The 16,571-nt window shown below is 48.5% G+C and overlaps 1 protein-coding gene across 1 annotated transcript in view; it reads right to left on the bottom strand.

Annotated features, from left to right (window-relative positions):
- Nucleotides 1-16,571, bottom strand: part of XYLT1 (xylosyltransferase 1) — a 307,532-nt gene that overhangs the window by 167,624 nt on the left and 123,337 nt on the right. The window lies entirely within an intron of this gene.

Genomic DNA, 16,571 nt, shown 5'->3' on the forward strand with positions numbered 1-16,571 from the left:
GTTGCCAAGACAGGACAGAGGGTTCCGTGTTCCTTGGCCCAGCTTCCCCCAGCGGTGGCCTCTTTACGCAACTGCAGTGCAATATGAAAGCAGACTATTCACATGGGCACCGTGCTGACACCCAGACCACAGACCTGATGTGGGTCTCACATTTCCATGTGCGTGTGTGCGTGCGTGCGTGCGTGCGTGTATGTGTGTGTGTGTGAGACTCTTTAGTCCTCACAACAGCCCTTTCATTATCCCAGTTTGCAGATGAGGAAACTGAAGCACACAGAGAACAAAGTAATTTGCACACGGAGGGGCAGGGGCAGACACTGAATTCGAGAAGTCTGGCTCAAAGCCACTGCTCCTTATCGCTATTCTGGCAAGTCCTGGCATTTATGCAAACTCTCATGGATCAGGAATGTTTCTGGGGGTATCCATATCTGAAAAGGTGTCAAATGGAGACTCCAGGCCCATCCCAAAGGCCCAGGAACTCTAGGAAGAAGTCTTACTAGGGGAAGTTGAGCAGAGAGGCTGCTGGAGAGGGCACAGGCCACAGGCGCCTGCCCTGCCCTGCGGGCTCCCGGGCAGTCTCACTCCGAACTCAAACGCACGCCTAACCACGTCCACCCCAGGTACCTGGTCTGGCGATGTGCGCAGGGCTGGCTTGGGCTGGCTGCCAACATCAAGACCAGACAAAAATCTGCTGTTCCACATCCCAGCCCCTGCCCTGGCGCCTGGCAACCCCACAGCGCCTGCTTCTGAGGGCAGGAAGCGGAGGCTGGGCTGCTGTGCCTTACGCTCTGCCAGCCCCATGGTCCCTGGCTGCTGGGGCTGGTGTGGGGGTGGGAAGGAGAGGGGAGAGAGGACACAGCGAGGCCTCACAGCACCAAACAAGGCCTCCCTCACGAACAGGGCCTCCAGCCACCACCTCTTCGGCCAGCGACCTACCCGGCAATCCCCCTTTTACTGCCCACTTTTATGGTGCGTTCTGTTCCCTGGAAGGGAACGTCCCCTGTGCTTACAAATACGCACGGATGATCTATGCTTGTGGACGGGGACTGCCCGGGCCCACGCACACTGCTGACCTGTGGCCAGATCCGCGGGGCTGTGGGTGAATTCTTTCCTTCTTCAACATGGCGTTCTGTTAATGTTGCTGTTTATGTAGTGAGGCAAGAAAATGCTTTCCTTTCATTAGGGGAGAAAAAGTTCAAACCATAGAAAAAAAGTTTTTAAAAAATCCACCATGGTACTGAGGGTGATTTTGCCTTGACGTGGAGCAACTACTGTCAGGGCCTGAGAAATAGTGTCACATCCTAGTCTCCCCAGGCCGCCGCCCCCTCACCCGGAAAGGGTGGGTGAGGCCAGACGGGTCCACCCCAACCTGGGATTGCGAGTTAAGGAGGGTCTTATATTCTGTCCTGAGATTCAACACGCAGCCTTGGACAGGACACATCCAGGGGTCATGGTTATTAATTACAATAACCTGTCACTCCGCTTTGGGAGGGTGGTGAGCACTGGACGGGGCTTGTCTAGCAAAAAAAATAAAGAGCACTAAAACCTAATTGTTTGAAAACATCCTGCACGTCCAATCTGACTAGTCGCTTCCTAGTTCATAGTTTTGACTTCTAAAGTCAGCCCCATCTTCGGAATCATTCAGGAGCTCTCTGCAATCTTCGGATCAGGAGATCCTGGAGAAAGATCTGAACAACAGGCCCTTGGGTACTGAATCATGGCTCTGGAACATTCAGACAGCTGCCTGCTCCCGGCCAAGAGACCCCCAAGCCCATCCCCATCCATCACCCACCCACTAGCTCCCTTGGGTGCCTCAGAGGAGGAGAAGGGCGTAGTCAGCCCACCCCGGCTGCACGTGGCTGAGTCAGTCACTTTCAGAGCCCCTGGAAACCACTAGAGTCAGAGTCTACACCCCAGAATATGCATTACAGGCTCCCCTCAGGGCCCCACCAGTTCCCCTCTCACCCCACCAACTGCTTCTCCTTGAATGGCATCGACACATCTGCTCTCCAAAACAACCCATCCTAGAAGGGGAAATGGACGCACAGTTAGCTGAAAGCAGCAGATAAAACCAAATGACAAGTTATACCCACCCAGTCCTGCGATGAAAGACACAGAAGCCAGAAAACCACTACACTAGAGAGAGAAAATCAATACCACAATGAGGGAGGGGAAGCGTTACAAACCGAGCGAATAGAATGATTCCCATGGATGTTAAGATGAGGCTCTGAGCTTCCTGGCGGCCAAAGCAAAAACCAGGATGCACTGGATTCTATAACTCGTAATCCCACACCCGGAAGCTTAGCCACAGAAAAGCGAAAACCTGGGTCCTGGTGCGAGGTGCCTGGCAGGTGTGCGTGAGGGCGAGGCAGTAGGTAGTGAGGTCCAGAGGTGAGGGGCAGCTGGGACAAGGTCGGGCCTTTGACTTATACTCCAAGTGGCACGAGGAGACACTGGTGGGCCTCCCTCAATTCCGGACTCTTCTGCTTCTGTCCTAGAACCCCCGCCGCAGCAGGTCACTGTGGTGGTCTTGGCGTACTTATCGGCTGGTTGATTTTGGCCCGTCTTTCCTCCAGGACGTCTAGTATCCCACGAAGACACAGCTGTGTCTTCCATCACCCGGGACCTTACACCTAACAGGCACTTAATGAATTCTGGCGAATAATCGAGCCCTGTGAGGCAGACCCAGAATGCTTCCCAGGTCAGCAAGTGGAAGCTCAGAGAGCTCATGCAACCTGTTGGTGGCTCCCACGTCTGGCTCCAAGGCCAGGGCCCTTGACCCTTACACATCCAATTGCTCTGGGCTCAAACCAGAAGACCTTGCCCTGATCATAACTCCTGCAAGATTCTCACCCCTTGATCAAATCAAATCCAGATCTTCATGCCTTGACACAAGGAAGGGGGTGGAGGGAGGGCAACGAGAAGGGGATGATGATCAGCAAAGCTCCCAGGAGATGCTAGAAGAGGGTCAGGAAGTTGCAGCCGTGCCTGCGTCAGGCCCCAGCAGAGAGTGAGAGCAAAGCGGGATTGGACAAGATCCCACGGGGCTGGCCTTACTGCTGCCAAGTTCCAACGCCAGCTACGCTCCCCGAAGTACACAGCCTTCATCTGATCCATTTTCTAGGCTGTGGCAACCAAACAGTGGGATCCACAGGAAATTAAGTTTATTGACTCAGTCTTTGGAAACCACATGGAGAAGAGATATTTAATATTTACACATGTCATCTGGGCCTGGGGGACAGTGGGTTACGGGCAGTGGGTGTTTACTGAGCTTCAAATGACAGCTGGTGGTGGGAGGGGGGCAGTGGGCATGACTACCCCGCCTCCCCACTCCATGCGGATTTCTGAGTCCGCGTCCCTTCTCCTGAGTCCCTGCTTTAAGGCCCTGTTTCATCTCCACTTGGCGGGCTTGGCTAGGGGAAGGATTTGGGATAAGGCTAATTTTCCACAGACCCTGGTACCTGAAAGAACTGACTTTTAAACCCCAGGCGGACTTAATGGGGCCTCTCATGGTTGGCAACGATGGATTGCAATGGGATTCGATTTCTAGGTGTTCGCCTCCTGCCGTCTCTTCATGGCTCTCTGAGCTGTAACTTCCCACGGGTCATTTATGACTGTAGAGGGAAGGCAACCTTTGAGATTCATGACAGATACACTGGGGAATGAAAGCTCAAATAAAAAGTAACTACAAATAAATAACGGCATCAAGAGCTAGTATTTATGGGCCCTGGCACATGTGCCAGGCGCTGTACAGATATTCACATGCAGTACCTCATTAGCCTCCTGTGTTCTTCTGTAATCAGAATAAAATCCAAGCTCCTTGTGATGGTCTAGGGCAGTGATGGCGAACCTATGACATGCATGTCAGAGGTGACACGGGAACTCATTTTTTTGGTTGATTTTTCTTTGTTAAATGGCATTTAAATATATAAAATAAATATCAAAAATATAAGTTTTTGTTTTACTATGGTTGCAAATATCAAAAAATTTCTATATGTGACATGGCACCAGAGTTAAGTTAGGGTTTTTCAAAATGCTGACACACTGAGCTCAAAAGGTTCACCATCACTGGTCTAGGAGGCCCTATGGCAGCGGTTCTCAACCTGTGGGTCTCGACCCCTTTGGGGGTCGAATGACCCTTTCACAGGGGTCACCTAAGACCATCGGAAAACACTTATATAATTACATATTGTTTTTGTGATTAATCACTATGCTTTAATTATGTTCAATTTGTAACAATGAAATTGGGGGTCACCACAACATGAGGAACTGTATTAGAGGGTCGCGGCATTAGGAAGGTTGAGAACCACTGCCCTGTGAGATCCAGTGACTGCCCGCCCCCCTAAGCTCCTCTCTCCTCCCCTCGGTCAGCACAACGTTTCAACCACCAGAGGCCAAGCTCATTCTTGCCTCAGTACATTTGCACACGCCACTCCAGCCTGGAGTACTTTTCCCTACATCCCTGAACATCTGTCAGGTTTATTCTCATTATTCACAGCTGGGCTCAGATAGCACCAACCCCACACAAGCCATTATTCATCTCACCTCCCTTTAATCTTTTTCACAGCCCCTTTGCACTTCCTTGAAGTTTTCTTATTTATGTGGTTGCTTAGATGCTTATAGGCTGTTTCTTCTAGGTAACTGCCAGGAAGTCAGGGACCTAGACACCAGGGAGCATAGAGTTTCCACCACTTTTTACTGTGTTATCTCAGGAAAGTTTCTTAACCGCGCTGTGCCTTAGTTTCCTTACCATTACAACAAGGTTAGTAAATAGAATTGTTTTCAGCATTACGAGTTCACACATGTAAAGCATTAGAATTATGTTCTGTACGTTCAGTAGCATAGTAATCATATTCCTGTCCCTGCCATTCCACGGTACATATACCCGAGCACCTTTCCTTCCACACAGGTATATTGGCTCCTCAGCCAGACAGTGAGCCTCAACCGTGGCATCCCATCAGATTACAGCGGTTCTCAACCTGTGGGTCGCGACCCCTTTGGGGGTTGAACGACCCTTTCACAGGGGTCGCCTAAGACCATCGGAAAACACATATATAATTACAGTAGCAAAATTACAGTTATGAAGTAGCAACGAAAATAATTTTATGGTTGGGGGTCACCACAACATGAGGAACTGTATTAAAAGGCCGCAGTAGTTGCCGAAACCGGTTTGGCTCAGTGGATAGAGCGTCGGCCTGCGGACTGAAGGGTCCCAGGTTCGATTCCGGTCAAGGGCATGTACCTGGGTTGTGGGCACATCCCCAGTAGGAGATGTGCAGGAGGCGGCTGATCGATGTTTCTCTCTCATCGATGTTTCCAACTCTCTATCTCTCTCCCTTCCTCTCTGTAAAAAATCAATAAAATATATTAAAATAAATAAATAAATAAATAAATAAATAGAAGGCCGCAGCATTAGGAAGGTTGAGAACCACTGCATTAGAACCACAAAGGGGCTTTAAATTATCCTGATGCCCAGGTGGCACCCAGACCAATTATATTAGTCTCTCTGATAGGAGCTCAAGCCTCAGTTTCTTAATCTCCCCAGATGATCCTGATGTGGAAATTGAGGACCACTGCAAAGTCCTCATGCCCAAGGGACCTCAAAACTACCTGCTATACACCCTCCTCTCCAACAGACTTTTGCCATTTTTACCCTAGAATCCTTCACTGGCTCATTCCCAAGTTACCAGCTGGTGTACTGTGTTTTTCTTTTTTAAACAAATATTTTTTGATGAGAGTATTACAGATGTCCTCCTTCTTTCCCCCCACTGCCCTCCTCCACCTGGTTCCCACCCCACCCCAGGCCTTCACCATCCTCCTGTCTGGGCCCATAGGTAATGCATATATGCATATGAATTCTTTGGTTAATCTCTTCCCGCCCCCTCCCCGATTCCTCAGTTTGTTCCACATTTCCATGCCTCTGGCTCTATTTTATTCATTAGTTTATTTTGTTCGTTAGATTCCTTGTTCATTTATTTTGATTTTAAGATTCAACTGTTAATAGCTATGTATGTATTGCCATTTTATTGTTCGTGTTTTGGGCGGTGATGAACTCATTTTGTTTTTTCTTGTCTGCGAAGCTCTTTATCTGACTTTTAATTCTAAATGATAGCTTTGCTGGGTAGAGTAATCTTGGTTGTAGGTCCTTGCTATTCATCACTTTAAATATTTCTTGCCACTCCCTTCTTGCCCACAAAGTTTCTGTTGAGAAATCAGCGGACAGTGGAATGGGTACACCCTTGTAGGTAACTAACTGCTTTTCTCTTGCTGCTTTTAAGATTCTCTCTTTGTCTTTAACCGTTGTCATTTTAGTGATGATGATGTGTTTTTCTCTAGAGCAGCAATTTTGCCCTCCTCCCCCCGCCCCCAGGGGATATTGGCAATGTCTGAAGACAGTCTGGATATGAGACTTGGGGGAAAGGGTGCTACTGGCATCTAGTGAGTAGGGGATGCTGCTAACCACCCTACAAACACAGGGCAGTCCCCATGGAAAAGAATGACCCAGCCCCAAAAGGCAGTAGTGCTGAGGTTGGGAACCGTGCCATAGAGGTACCCTTTCTGTGGGTGTGGGGAAGACAACAGAGGCCCACTGACAATGGAAGAGGAAGAAAAGGAGAAAGACACTTATCATTACTGAATATCAACCTCCAGCCATGTGTCAAGCAGATGTTTCATGAATAATCACCATGGCTAATGCTCTCTGAGCATCTACAGCAGGCTACAACAGGGCTGACACAGCTAACATAACCACAAGGCAATTCTGAGTTAGTGGATATTATCTCCACTTCATGCATAAGAAAGCAGGGACAGTAAGGTGAGGACCAGGCCAAGGCCACAAAGCTTGCACACAGCATTACGAGTTTGCACATGTAAAGCATTAGAATTATGCTTTGTACATCCAGTAGCAGTAGTAATCATATTCCTACCCCTGCCATTCCATGGTACATATACCCAAGTACCTTTCCTTTCACACAGGTATATCGGCTCCTTTGTGACCAGGCCAAGGCCACAAAGCTTGCACACAGCAGATCGAGAGCCCATTTTGTTCGACTCCAAAGGCATGGCTGCCCCAGCTCACACTTTCTGAGCCTCACCCTAGGCCAGGAATGTTCTGAGTGCTTAACTTGTATAAACATCTCCGTAACTCCTCCGTGAACTAGATACTAGTATTTTTTATCATCTTCATCCCCATTTTACAGATTGTGAACACTGAGGCAGAAAGGTGTGAAGCCACTTAAGAAGTTTCACATCGCTAGTAAGTAGCAGAGATGAAATTTAAACCCAGGGCACTCGTACCTAGAATTTGGCTCATTCCCACCTCACCTGACTGGCTCTAAGAGAATGAGAAGGAAAGATCAAACTCCTCCCTGCCTCAGGACCTTTGCACAAGCTGTCCTCCCTGCCACAAACACCTTGCTTCTGATCTGTTTGTCCAGGTAACTCTTTTGTACACACTGGATCTCAGCTTACACTTTTGAGGTGCATCTCCCTGACCTTCAGACCAGGTGAGTTCCCTTTGTTAAACTCCTAGCTTCCATTCACAGCATTTCACGATTTACAATGAACTCATCACTTGTGCAAGTGTTTGATTGACATCAGTCTCCTCCTCTAGACTAAAGACTCTGTGTGGACAGGGACGGAGCCTGCCTTGATCATCACTGTATCCCCGGGCGTCTGGCATCATGCCCAGCACAAAGAGGCGCTGGATAAAAGCTTATGGTTTAATGCACGAAGCAGAGGACCTGGAGCCAAAACAACAGCTGGTACCAATGCAGTCCATTTCCCTGCTCCCAGGGCGAGACAGAGCCATCCAGGGGGGCCCTGTCCATCGCCTCTGCAACAGGTCAGGCCTGCAGAGCTCTCCGGGCGAGTGGGAGTGGGGGTCATACACCAACTTCCAGAGCCATCTCTTCGTCATGGTGGCTGGTCTTTATCATTTTCCAATCAACGCTGGTTGAGTTCTAATTGATTTTCTCTGATATCCCTCTGCAGAAGGGAGAATGGCTCTGTTTACTGGGGCAGCGGGTAGAGGACAGGCCTTTTCTTCCTGCTGTATTTAATGCTGCTGCTAATCACGGAGATTAGACTAAAACAATTACAACAGCTAATTAAAGAACAATGCGGTTTTTGGCATCTTTGCGCAGACGGCACCATTGGGAATTCCTAACTCGGGCAAAGCAGGGATAATTAAAACCCCGGCTCCACGCTCCCCACTCCAGCAGCTGGATCACGCTGATTAAACTGCAAATAAAACACATGAAACCAACACTTTGTAGTCTATCCAATTTCATTTAAAAGGGCTTTTAACTGATTCATAAACAGAGACGCTGTAAACAGCAAGTTATTTAACTGAAGCCAGTTATTTCGTCATCGCTGTTTGCTTTATTCCCAACACTGGATGTGTGCGTGTAGCCCCGGGGACTTAGGCTGAGGGACTTTGAGGAACCACTCCAAGCCAGTGCCACTCGCTCCTGCTCACTGGCAACGGGGCATCACTGATGTGCAGCTGTTTTCTGTGGGCTCATGATCCTGCTGAGAAACAGATAGGTACCACATGTGTCCCCCAACATGCCCAGGTTTACCTACGCCCGGCTCTTTACTCGATGTCAAAGGTAGAGAAGGTGCCAAAGTTTAGCTAACATTAAAAAAAAAAAAAGAATGTTTATCTGTAAAACATACCTAAGTTATTCAGAGCTAGACAACTTCAGATCCAAAATGCAACCAGTCTCTACTAAGTCAGGAAAAGGCTCGTTCTCAAGCTACAGAAAGACTTGTCACAACAGCTGGATACAAAAGCATGACTGCTTTTTACAAAGACACTCTGAAACCTGAGCTCGGCTCCTGCTGACACACTTCCCAACGCATCCTAACAAGCACGGTTATGTGGTTTGCTAGCTTCCTCCCTCCCTGCTACCAGGGGACAAGAGAGAGAGAGAGAGAGAGAGAGAGAGAGAGAGAGAGAGAGAGAGAGAGAGAGAGAGAGCGAGCGCAGCTGAAAGGGACAGGAACATACAAATACTACAAGAGAGCAGACACAGAAATTTTACAAGCCCTGCGTGGGGATGATCTGGGAGTGAACGTTGGCCCCTCCCTGCCTTGGGCCCGGATGCTGGCTGGGTAAGAGAGCGCTGCCTCTCAATCCAGCTGTGGTGAAAGGCCTTTCCCCTCTCTACCACAGATGACAGTTTTGTAACCATGAAGTGAATTAGTTATGCAAATAATAATAATAATAATAATAATAAAACCTTGAGGGTTTTATTTGCTTAGGAAGTTTTCAATATTCAGTATTTTTGGAAGTGTCAATGAAGTACTGATGGGGTGGTCATAATAATCTGGCTGGTCATAATAATCTAGCCACTCAGTGTATATTTGTGTATAATATTGTAATAATAAGTATATTAATTATTATGTAAAATATAATAAGTGTTCATCATGGTTCAATAAGTTACATATCTGCATGCAGTTACATGATGGAATTTTATATAACCAGTAAACATGATATTTAGAAAGAATATGCTAAGATTTAAGGAGTACTATTGCAATTCAGTGAACAACATCAAATTGCCAATATTCAGCCCTTTTTGACCTACAAAAATCAAAATTTCATCTGGTTGATATAATTTTAGATGGAACATAAAATTGAGATTATGTAAAAAGTGCACATGCACGGGAAGGAAGACTGGAAAAACACAGCTAAAACTATGGCATGATGATATTTTTTTCTTCTTGGTCACCTTTTAAATGCCATCTCATGGTTATAAGCAGAAAAAAATGTCATTCAAATTTTTAATCCAGGGAAATTGTTAGCATTTTTGAAGTAGTTTTATCCCAATCCTTCCTTCCTATATAATAAAAGGCTAATATGTAAATCGACCAAATGGCAGAATGACCGGTTGCTATGACACACACTCACCACCAGGGGGCAGACACTCAATGCAGGAGCTGCCCCCTGGTGGTGAGTGAACTCCCACAGGGGGAGTGTCACTCAGCCAGAAGCCGGGCTCATGGCTGGTGAGCTCAGTGGTGGTGGGGGGAGCCTGTCCTGCCTCTGCAGCAGTGCTAAGGATGTCTGACTGCTGGCTTAGGCCCATCAGTTAGACATCTCCCAAGGGCTCCTGGACTGCAAGAGGGTGCAGGCCGCGCTGGGGGGGGGGGGGGGGACCTCCCCTCCCACCCGCCTTGAGTGCATGATTTTCATGCACCAGGCCTCTAGTGTTTTTACATATAATTAGCAAGAATTCCATTATAGGAAATAGCCACTTTTGAATAGTGCAGACAAAAATGGTTACTTACTCTGTGTGCCTTGGTGTTGGGGGAAGGAGGATACATGGCAAATGTAAATACGTAAGTATTAACTGCTCAGACTGTTATTACATTTCCTCATTCCCCCTAAAGCAGTGGTTCTCAACCCTCTGGCCCTTTAAATACAGTTCCTCATGTTGTGACCCAACCATAAAATTATTTTCGTTGCTACTTCATAACTGTAATGTTGCTACTGTTATGAATCGTAATGTAAATATCCGATATGCAGGATGGTCTTAGGTGACCCCTGTGAAAGGGTCGTTTGACCGCCAAAGGGGTCGCGACCCACAGGTTGAGAACTGCTGTCCTAAAGCATGGACTCGGCAGGAATTGGCCTCTCTACATAGGACAAAGAGGCTGTGATCACAAGGAACCCGCAGATCAAAGTGCCCCCCTTGTCCCGATCTACCATACATCGTCCTATGACCTTGGACAAGTCACTTCCATCTCTGTTTTGGCCTTGGTTCCTTCCTTCATCTTTAAAATAAAGAGTTTTGAAAGGTTGAATACTAAACCCCTTCCAACTCTGATATTCCCTGATCCTAATCCATGATGCCCCAAATCAGCTCCATAATAGTAAGTGGCAGAACCTCGTGCAAAATGAAAACAAATGCAGTGATCTCAGGGCATTCACTCAAGCGCAGGGCCCCACTGCGCCCAGAGCCCCGTGTGACGACCCAGGGTACACGCCCGCGGATCTGATTCTGCCGATGGCAGAAAGTAAAATACAAACCACCACCAACCAAAACAAGAGTGGATTTAAGTGTCTGGCAAACCAACCATGCAGAGTTCAGTAAGAATTACCCACAAGGTAGATAAAACACCTGTCAACCAAAATAGTTAAGCAGGCTCGGGTCCTGCGATTAAAAACGAACGGCAATTGCCTTTTCATACTTGATTACAATCAGTTCTATCTTAAAAACACGTCTCTGAATACGAAATGGTGCTTGGATTTCACAGGCAAGTCTGTTTCCCGAGTCTTAAATTCCAATGCTGTGAGCCAAACTCAGCGAACCCTGGCTTCTGCTAACATCTGTGATCAAGATTAAGGTATTACGCAGTCAGCTCTGGCTACGGAAGCTCAAACCTGAGGATAAGATCTGGTGTTTTGCAAAGTTGTGAGGAGCCAGCCACACTCACCATCTGTTTCCGGGGCTTGCAGTTGTCTTGGCTAGCGTCAACCTGAATCCTGGGCCCACAGGGCCATGGTGGAGCCGGAAACTCGGTCCACCATCCCCCATCTCTGGACTTCGGGAGGAAAGCGACACACACAGTGTGACTTCCCTTCCACACTGGGGATAGAGCCCAAAACCCAGGCATGTGCCCTGACCGGGAATGGAACCGTGACCTCCTGGTTCCTAGGTCAACACTCAACCACTGAGTCAAGCTGGCCAGACCTCTTTATGCATTTCTAAGGAATTTGATGATTTCTAGAGCTGAAAGGCAGAGCCAGCTGATGGCCACAATCAGCCACGCTGAAAGCAGCGAGAAATGACAGTGGGCAAGAAAGGCAAGAGCAGAAAAAATGATCAGAAAGAGAAGTTTGGAAAAGGACTCTGGGGCCACCAAGTGAAGAACGACAGCATTCGAGATGCCCTGGGGGTCATCAGCACTTTTAGCAGAATCCAAAATCAGGCTGGAAATGGTGGCGAAGACTTTTTCCAAGGAGAGTTGAATGCATGCCCAGCACACTCTGTTTCAGAGGGTAGGGAATGGGTGATATATTTTAGAAAGATTTCTCGGGGAAAACCTAACTCCTGAGAAAATTAAGATGGTCTTATCTCCCAAAGGCTCCAGCAGGGAGAGTTTTGCTGGGCACGTGCATATACACAGTCTGTACGCTCACATCTGTAACATTTCTTTTTACCTTATCACTGGTCTTACAGTCCAGGACAAAGGTTTGTACCATTTTCAGCAAAAGGTCAGAGAGCAAAGACTTACAGCTTCACAGGCCACCTGGTCTCTATCACAATGGCTCGGCCCTGCCTCGTAGCTCAGAGCAGCCACAGCCAGCGTGTAACGATGTGGCTGCTTTCCTAATAAAACTCCACTCACAAAACCAGACAGCGGACGGATCTGGCCCGTGAGCCATAGTGTGCCAACCCCTGGTCTAGAACAAAGAGCTTGGGCTCTGGACAGGACTGGACTTGGATTCAAATCATGACTCTACCCTTTCTTTACTGAGACTCAGTTTCCGTCTTTTGTAATATGGGGGACAGTGATACCTGCTTTGTTGGGTTATTATGAATATTGAATAGAAAATGTAGTAGAGAACTGATAAAAATTAACTTTCCCCAATAGTTATTCTTCTCGTCTATATGGTTCTTTCCTTGGTTCTTCATCTACACAGTTCGTTTTGGTCAACAGTGGCCTTTCTTGAACATTACCACATTGCTCCATACGCTCCCATTGCTCAGATTCCACAAGATATCATCAACCGTTTTACGGATAAGGAAACCGATTCATGGAAGTAGATATTATAGCCAGAGGGGTAAAGTATAGTCTCAAAACCAGCATCCCTGGCTTGGGGTCTGCTCCTCGTACAGACGTAGACACGCATGAATTTGTAGACATGCCCACTGAGAAACCTACCCCTGGAAACAGACGAGGCAGCTGACCTTCATGGTTAGGGACACCAGGGATGAGTCCCAGCCTGGCCACTTACTGGAGGAGGCACTTGACCATTCAGCTTCCATTTCTTCATTTGTGAAATGGGATTAAGAATAAGATAGGTTCGCCCTAACCGGTTTGGCTCAGTGGATAGAGCAGGGGTGGGCAAACTTTTTGACTCGAGGGCCACAATGGGTTCTTAAACTGGACCGGAGGGCCAGAACAAAAGCATGGATGGAGTGTTTGTGTGAACTAATATAAATTCAAAGTAAACATCATTACATAAAAGGGTACGGTCTTTTTTTTTTTTTTTTTAGTTTTATTCATTTCAAACGGGCTGGATCCGGCCCGCGGGCCGTAGTTTGCCCACGGCTGGAATAGAGGGTCGGCCTGCGGACTGAAAGGTCCCAGGTTCGATTCTGGTCAAGGGCATGTACCTTGGATGTGGGCACATCCCCAGTGGGGGGGGTGTGCAGGAGGCAGCTGATCGATGTTTCTCTCTCATCGATGTCTCTAACTCTCCCTTCCTCTCTGTAAAAATAAATAAAATGTAAAAAAAAAAAAAAAGAATAAGATAGGTTCTAGAAGATTCTACATTAACATGTTGAGTATAGTGCGTACCTGTGGTTATGAGGATGAAATGAGAGTAGTTTTCTTAGCCCCAGAGCTTGTCAAAAGGGAGCTCAATAAATGGTCATTGCTCCGTTACTGTCACACTTACATATACACGCACTGTCATACACACACACACACACACACACACACACACACCCCACAAGCCTATGAGCTCCATGAGGGCAGAAACCATACCTAACACAAAGCATGTGCTCATTAAAGAACTGCTTGTTTGTTTATGAACATACAACACACACACATATAAACAGATCATTGCAAACGGCTGATAGCTGGGCTGGGCCACCTAAGGTCCTTGTCATTCTCCATCCACATCCATCTGTCCCCGGAAGGAGCTGAGGAACAGGTGGGCCGAGGCCTGGAATTGTGAAATGTTGCTGCCTGTTTGCCGGATGCCAGAACGCCACCGCCCACATTGCTCAAAGAACCACATTCAGTTCCCTGAGCTGCTCGGCACAGCTGCAACCCCAGGATCCCACGAGGTGACAAGGCTGGGGTGTCCACGGAGAACCTCCCGCAACAGGGAGGTGAACAAGGAGCAACAAAGTCCCCAACACAATATCAGCTGGAGTGCTAGCATCGGGGGAGACACGGGACTGTCCCTTGAACTGCTGGGGGGAGGTTCTGTCTTTGAACAGAGACCGCGTGTGTACCTGGAAGGCAAGAGCCATCAGATGCCCCCGTCTGCACGACAGGGGCCCTTACGCTCAACCAGGTTCCAGCCAGTCCCCTGGGCAGACAGGCGGGTCGTCTTCCCGAAATCCCCTCTGAGTCCCCGAGTCACGCATGGGTGATGCCGCCTCTAAGAGGAGAAAGCGACAGCTCACCTCTGCGGAAGGCGGCGGCACACAGGGCCCTCTGAGAGCTGCTGTGCCCGTGCCGTGCCTGCTCCCAGCACTGCCTTCGCCATGCCAACGTAAAGCCCTGGGAACCGGGACCCTGTGTCTGAACTAGGGTGGAGGCCGCGTCTTCTTAGCATGACATCAACTTAACAGCCTGGCTCCTTGGCCCTGGAACAGAATGAGCCAATGTCTGCCTCTGGCCGTGCAAAACCAAGTCCTGGGTTAGTCAGTGGAAACGGCACATGGAGGGCCAGTCACAGCCTTTGGCTTAAAGAAGTCCGCTTGCTCATTGACACATCTGTTTTCCATTGAAAGCTGTTTTTGATTTGGCTGTGGTTGTGATGTTGTGGTTACTGTTTAAAGGGGCGGGGGATTAAAGTACACCCCGGAAAGGGGAAATATGTGTGTGTATCTACACATGTAGAAAGAGAGGCACACACACGTGGCAAGATGTTAACGTTTGCATTTTACTGAGGGGCACACTGACCATCCAAAAGGTAAACTGCTGGTAAGTAACAGCCAAGATTGAAAGCAGACAGGAGGACTGCACCATCCACCGTCCCCGCCACACTGTGGTAGGGGCTGAACCTAATAACATCTGGGGACCCCAAGAGGGCCTCAAACGGCCTAACTGCATGTCCCCCTGCCCACTTTGCTCCCTCAGATGAGGTGCCCCAGCCAAACAGCCTCCTTATCACAGAAGCCAGGCACAGCTCCTGCCAACCCCTCACAACTATGCAACCAAGACATCCTACCCCCCGTGTGGCATCCTACCCCCCGACACTGCGAGTATATGTGACTAATAAACTGCTGCCATCTCATCTGTGCGGTGTTAGGTGTCGTGTGGCGACCCCATACCCCAGGGCAGGAATCGCTCCCTCACACCACACTGCTTCCTGAGAAAGGCGGGCCCGTTAACTCAGGCACAGAACGTACTGCGGCAGAGTCCCCCTCAACAGGTCATCTTGCAAAGTGCCCCCACCGTGAAATGCCGGTCAGAGCCAGGAGGGACAGGACTGAGGACATTGGCGTTCAGATCACGGAGCCTCCATTTACCCCCAGACCGGCCACGGACAGCTGCCCCACAATCATTCTTCTCTCCTTCCACTGTCACGCTACCCCAAGTCTGTTGGCAGCAGCTCCGAAGTCTGCGACCTCCACCTTTCTGTGTGGAGCCTGGGCGATCAGTACTCAGAGCAGAGTGCTCTGTCCCTGGGGAGAGGCGACAGTGGGTGCAATTAGAGGCAAAGCCCCGAGTAACTGAACTCAACTAACCAGAACCATCAATTAAATGAAATCCCTTTTTGTTCCCTCTCAGCAGGCCCTAAGCGTAGGAAGTGAGAAAAATCACAATTTAAGAAGAAAAACTGTTTTCTGAGCTTCTCTCAGGTTCAGCTTTGATCCGGCCCAATTTCTTTCATCATCGTGAAAGCCACATATGTAACTTCAAATTTCCTAGTAGCCACGTTTAAAAAAAAGAAAGGAATAAAGAAAGGAAGGAAGAAAAGAAAAAGAAATGGGAGAGAGGGATTCCAATAACCTATTTAACTTAACCCAATAGATCCAAAACATGATCATTTATCATGTGACAACTTTCCACTGTCGGGTTCGTACTGGGTCTGTCTTACTCCTAGAGCACAGCTCAGCTGGGCCGAGCTGATTTCAACTGCTCAGCGGCCCCGCTCACCTGCTGGTCCCCACAGTGGACAGCACGGGTCTGGCGCGAGGTCTGCATGCGGTGACTGTTTAGAACGCTGGTTCTGGGAGTTTCAAACAAACTGGTCAACAGTTGCTTGCTAAGTGTCTTCCTCCAACTGGCCTGGCACGACGGACATGCTGATCTTGGGCACAAACGGGTGTATCAGGACCTGGGTAGGGGCTGCCAAGGCCTTTCTCTACAGCCAGGCCCTTGCCCGGCAGGAGGCTGGCTGCAGGAGAAGCTGCCTGCCGCGGCCTAAGCCCATACCTGCCTCTTTCTCAGACTTGCAATCCGCGAGTCTTCTCACTTTTCACTTCCATGAACTCACACTTTAGAGCAGAAGATAATACGTAAACCCTGAAAAGGCCTTTTACCTACTACCCATCTGGGAGTATGTAGAGTTTGTGGTGCCTACCTTCCCCCAAGGAGCTTGCAGTCTAGTAGGGGGAGTAGCAAATCCCATACAAAAAATATCAATTAATCATGGA

This window comes from Myotis myotis, unplaced genomic scaffold (assembly GCF_014108235.1).
Source record: "Myotis myotis isolate mMyoMyo1 unplaced genomic scaffold, mMyoMyo1.p scaffold_m19_p_5, whole genome shotgun sequence".
Taxonomy (NCBI): Eukaryota; Metazoa; Chordata; class Mammalia; order Chiroptera; family Vespertilionidae; genus Myotis; species Myotis myotis.